Below are 6233 nucleotides of genomic sequence, written 5' to 3' on the forward strand. Positions count from 1 at the left end.
TCTCCACTCAGTAAGGAAAGCTTTGGTCATTTTTATGGTGAGAACTTAGTGATCAACCAATCAGAAACCTTGCCCTTTGACCTCAACTTCAGCCCAATATCTACTTTGCTGTTTTGGCCTGTATATTTTAAGTTCAACAACTAGTTTACAGCAACCAATTTCTACTCAGTGGAGTGATGTATGGAACTGCATAGTTACAATTCAATTTCCTTTTTAAAAATATATATATTTTGTTAGTCTCTAACTGGATCAAACCTTAAATTCTAGTATACAGAACCAGATCACTTTCACCAACCTGACCAATGCTGGATTTATTTTGAACACATCTTCCCTCTTTTCTTCTTCTGTTCTTCTATTCCCATCTCCCTTATTTGTTAATGTAGCCTGTCTCAAATGGCATCTATTCATCTCAACCCCTTTCTGTGGTTATGGGTTCTACATTCTGATCAATCTTTGGGTAAAGTAGTTTCATCTGAATTTTCTATTTGGTCTCTCCACGATGTCTTACACTGGCGGCCACTTCCTCCTCCTCATCATCATGTGCTGTGTCATATGACATGGGCATATTCTTGAAAATTTATTTTGTACCCACTCCTGATTTTCTATATCATGACCAAAACATTACCTAGAACTTAAGTGAGGCCTGATCAAAATTCAGTGCTGGTGCAATTCAGCATTTTGCTTGCTGCTTGAAGTGTAGATCATTGTGAGATAGCGAGATATTGAAAATAGATACAATCTAAAGAAAAAGAGAGAAGGAAGAAGGAAGGAAGTCCAGACATTGGGCTCAAACAGTTGTAGACAGAGTGGACAGCAACTGGAAGGACGAGGAAGGGGACGTGGAATCTGTATGTGGGTGGGGGTGGGGGTGCGGGTGTTTTACTTTTGGAGAAATGCTGGTTATTTTTTCAAACTTTAATTTCACAAAGGAATTCTGTGTCATGTACATGAATCCAGATGTTGACACACCTCTGTAAAATCCAGCTGTCGATCTGCATGTTCCCATCCCAGAGGAAACCGCAGGGCTCATAGTGGAAAGGATGACTGCGAGTTGTGAATTGCTGGAGCTCTGCCGGTCTGCTTAAAAACCTTGGTCTGTAAGCAAGGCAGTTACATAGAGGAGGTGAAAATGGCTGCATAGTATATTACATAACACAGGCAATGTTTCCTGGAACCATTCCTAGGAATTTGTATGGTAATTCTGACTTGGCCTGTTGCTCATTATAGAACAATTCAGAAGCAGTTTTCAAGTTGTAAGAGAACAAGAACAATTGGAATTAAAACAAAACTGCCAAACATTGCCTCTAACTTGTACTTTTGAATCCAGAATTTGTTCATAAATGTGTGTGTGTATATTTATATATATAGCAATACACACACTGACACACACACACACACACACAATTTAACATCCAACATTGCATTGATTTCATTAACTCTTCTGATCATTTCTTCCTTCCTCCTTCTCTCTTTTTCCACTACTCATTCTGGTTACCCTCTCTCCCCTTCTCTTCTCCTCATCTGGCCATCAGCTCCTTCTGGTTCCCTTCCTCCCATGGTCCACTCTCTTTTCCTATCAGATTCATTCTTCTTCAGCCCTTTACCTCTTCCACCTATCACCTTCCAGATTCTTACTTCATCTCCCTGACCTGGTCTCACCTATCACCTTCCAGCTTGAGCACTTTCACCTTCTCCCGGCCTTCTCATTCTGGCTTCAGCTCCCTTCCTTTCCAGTCATAATGAGGGTTCTATGCCCAAAGCTTTGGCTGTTTATTCCCCTCCATCGATGCTGCCTGACCTGCTGAGATCCCCTTGCATTTTGTGTGCATTACCTAAGATTTCCAGCATCTGCAGAATCTCTAGTGTTGACATATATTTGTAGTTTAGTTCCAACAACTTAGGGAGGGGAGTGGGGTTAGCACATGTAGAGCTAGTAACTGCAGGCAGTATGCACAGCAGGCAAATCCTGACCTACTGACAGTTCTTCAACTAATAACCCTCAACCTTGCAGGGACAAGCCCCTTCTAGTTGCAGAAACATTATTTGTTGCATATTGATGTTTGTGAGTTCTGCAATTCTTTAGACGCTAAATTTAACAAGGGCTGGAGTGTTGAAAGACTTTATCCTGACATTTCATCTTCTGGACAAAGCAGCGGCTCTCAGACAAGGTAGGATCAGTTAGTTTCCCACTGGGAAAACTGTATGAGCAGGGAGCATCAAGGGCACTTGGGTCCTTTGCGAGGAGTGGGGGCACATTTCTCACACTTACCTAATCTGACCTTGACATAATTCCAAACCCACCTGTGTTGTTATGTGTTCTCTGATTAGCCAGCAGGCCATTCAGTTCAAGAGCTGTTAAGGACAGGCGATAAATTCTGGGTTGCAAAATTCATGTAAGAAAACCCATATCAAACTAAAGGACAGCCACCAAGTGACTGGAACAGCACTGTGTCTGTAATAGCGAGCAGTCAGGGGTGTGGTGCCTTAGAGGTATTACCACTGTTGTAGGTCAGTGCTCCAACATCCTTGCAATATATTAGAGTAGAATACCAGATCACTGTGAGACTGCTATGGAAGGCAATGATGGAAGAAGAGTGAGATATGACAGGAACAGTTAGATCAGTGCTTCCCAAACTGGCGGCCATGGACTGCTTGGTTAATGGTAAGGGTCCATGGCATAAAATAGGTTGGGAACCCCTTAATTAGATGGTGGTGGTGCTGACTATCCTGTAGTAAAAGGAGTGGTAAACCTTTCAATTATTCCATTCTAGTTGGGTCTGTAAGTATGGTGCTGGCATGGGTCAACACTTCTAAGATTATAGTCCTTCTAATGAAGGCTCTGCAGTATTCAATTCAATTCAAGTTTAATTATCATTCAACCATACATGAGTATCCATGAACACAGTCAAATGAGACAACGATGCTCCGGGGCAAACAGTCCCACAGCACAAAGCAGACATTGCAAGCACATGATGATATCAGTAAGATACAGCCTCACAAAACAGAAGTCCAGACCCAAGGCATGAATGCTGGAGAAATCTATGGTCGATCTCAATACAGCTTGTCTTCTGCCAAGCAAACACTAGGGGGCAGCACCATCTCCAGCCTGGAACCTGCTCCACACTGCCCCTGGTAGAGCGCACTGACTCTGACGCCTCTCTCCTGGGGGCTCTAAACAGGTGACGATGTGGCTTGAGGCCAGGTCATATCGTTATATGCGTCTTCAGACTATGCGGGCTCACAGTTATGCGAGGAACCTATTTCTACCAGCGTCTCCTTATATGCGTCCAAAACTCATAGTTATGCGAGGAGCACTGCTTTCCCGCCAATACGTCAAGTGCGCACGCCTCACAGTCTCACTCCTGCCAGTCTCGCACAGGTTTTGGCAAGGTGTGGATGTGCGATCTTGCGCTCTTAAACTTTTGTTGGTTTTCCCTACGGTGCAGTGATTTTGTGCTTGAAATATTTAACTATGCCTCCTAAGCGTCCGATGTCATGTCCTGGGCTATCAGCCGAGCGGCAGAGAACCACTTTAATACTTGAAAAAAAGTTGGGAATTATAAACAGTGCGGCATCAGATGAAGATGACACAGTTCTGGGATGCTACTGCCGGGAACAGAATCTTGCCTTTAAAGTTCTTTTGTTGCTTGACAATGCGCCAGCCCATCCTAAACATTTGGACAGCATTCATCCTAACGTAAGAGTGTATTTCGTGCCGCCTGAAACAACATCGCTGATTCAGCCACTTGACCAAGGTGTGATCCACATTCAAGGCATATTCTTTTGTGGTGAACTATCCCTCAGATGCTGCAAGCAACAGAGAATTTTGAAAATCCCGGGAGTTTACCAATGCTGAGGGAATGGTGGAAGTCGGAACACTTGGCACAAATGGCGACGTACATGGACCCAAGTTTAGAACGGAGTCAGCATTTCAGTCATTCTCTGCCTTTCAACCCTTCTTCCCTACAAGCAAATTTATGCTGAAAAACAAAATGCCGCCAAGCAAACAACCCTCAGCACTTTCTTCAAACCGGTGCCGGCGGTGCTAAGAATTCGTGAGTCTTCCTTCACCCCTTGCTGTGCTTGATATGATCCTGACAACCCACAACCATCCACGTGCCTTATCCACGTAAAGCTACCCGACACCACAACAACCACTCATCTCCCAGAGTGAACACACCTGCCACTGTTGGTGAGTACTGTACACCCTAGTATGTTAACCTTCTATGATTTATTACATCGAATATTACCTTAAATTGATGAAATATAATACGAATGTGCCTTGTGGTACTGCTTTTGTGTCGTATGGGTGTGAAGATGTGAATTAATTACAGATAAAACATATTTAGGAAGCCCGCTGGAATGCGTCCCTATTTTCTCCATTTAAACGATTATTCACATTATGCGCCGACTGCAAGGAACGTGGATAGGGTGTATAAGATAGCAAGCACATAACGAGGATACCAGTAAACGACAACCACGCAAAAAATAAATATAGCTCAGACCCTGAGTCCATAAATGCAGCAGAAATCTGCAGTCAACCACAGTACAACTTGTCTACTGCTGAACAAATACTTGGGGGGGAGAGGTGTGGGGAGGCATCACCAATTCCAATCTGGAAGTGACACCACAACATTGTTGCTGGGATGGGAGTTCCAGTGTTTAGACGCAGTGATACTGAAGTACAACAGTATACAATATTAGGATGCTATGAGCTGAGGGGAAACCTGGTGTGTGAGATGCTCTTCTTCCGGATGCTAGAGATTGCCGTTGCTGTCAAGGAAGCCTTGGTGAGTTTCTACAAAATAGGTTGGTTGGCACTTATCTCCAGCTCTTTCTGCTGTGCTCTTTGGAGTTAGCAATGAACTGAGGTAATCCTGTATGAAGATTTGACTGGGGTGATTGAGAGTAATAGGAAGGATAGGTGTGTTATGTCACTCAACTACTATTAATGCAATTATTTTCTTGAACTTTAATGTGTTTTCAAGTGAACTTGTTTTTTATTTTTGAAAATGTTTCCCCAAAAATATTTAATATTGTATATGAGGTAAATTAGTACAAAAGACTTTGAAACATCAGAAGGCTGTTGGGCTGGTCAAAAGGCAGGGTGTCAGCGTATGTTGCCTGCTGATCAGTCAGAACTCATGGTGTGCTGTGACTCTCAGGGCTGCTGTGGAAGTCAAAAGGCAGGATGTCAGGTTTGCTGCCTGCTGATCAGTCAGAACTCATGGTGTGCTGTGACTCTCAGGGCTGCTGTGCTTGGAAATGACGGGAACCACTGGCCTAAAAAAGCTTAATGCTGCTGTGCAAAAGATTAGTTCCAGCCCATCCTACAACTCATACACAATCCATACCCACACGTAGCAAAACCTAGACAGCATTCAGCATTCAGCTGATCAGCAACAGTCAGCCTTCAGGTACTACTGTGTGGGTTTCTGATAGACGCCATGTCCGGTTTCCATCATATTAGAATGTCCAGGAATGGGAGGCAATCATTCTTCTCCATCTCCATCCTAGATTGATGGTGGCATCTATCAGAGACCCACCATCACGCCTCCCAATGTAGAGTGGTTCTTTCTACTTTGATTAACCATGCAAAAACTATTTTGGACCCGGAGAGTCTCCATGAGGAAATAAGACGATTATGCATGGCGTTCCTACAAAATGGCTACAAGGTGAAGGAAATCAATTGGCCTTTAAAAGGGCCGATGGAAAAACCGGGAAAACTAACTATGAGGAGGAACCTGTCACTATCATCTGTCTTCCCTATATTTCCACGGTTTCTAGAAGGATCGCCAGGATTCTGAAGAAATACCGAATTAAGACCATGCACAACCCTGTAAGGAAACTCAAATCACAGCTTATGTGGGTCAAAGCTGACCTGGGGCTCAGGATGGCTGGGGTTTACAGGATTCCCTGTGAATATGGAGCAGCGTATGTCAGCCAGGTGGGACACATAATGGAAACCCGCATCAAGGAGCACAGGAGACATGTCTGTTTGGGTTACCCGGAGAAATCGGCGGTAGCAGAACATGGCATTTGCAATGGCCATAGGATTGACTTCAATGGCACAAAACTACTGTTCCATGCCAATGTCTTTTGGGATCACCTTGTGAAGGAAGCCATTGAAATAAAAGTTGAAGAAAAGAAGTTTAATAAAAACCAAGGTCTCGTTCTGAGTAAGAGCTGTGATTCGATTGTAAACAAGGAAGGAGAGCGGAAACCTGATTGGA

The sequence above is a fragment of the Hemitrygon akajei genome, chromosome 8 (genome assembly GCF_048418815.1).
Source record: "Hemitrygon akajei chromosome 8, sHemAka1.3, whole genome shotgun sequence".
In the NCBI taxonomy this organism is placed as follows: domain Eukaryota; kingdom Metazoa; phylum Chordata; class Chondrichthyes; order Myliobatiformes; family Dasyatidae; genus Hemitrygon; species Hemitrygon akajei.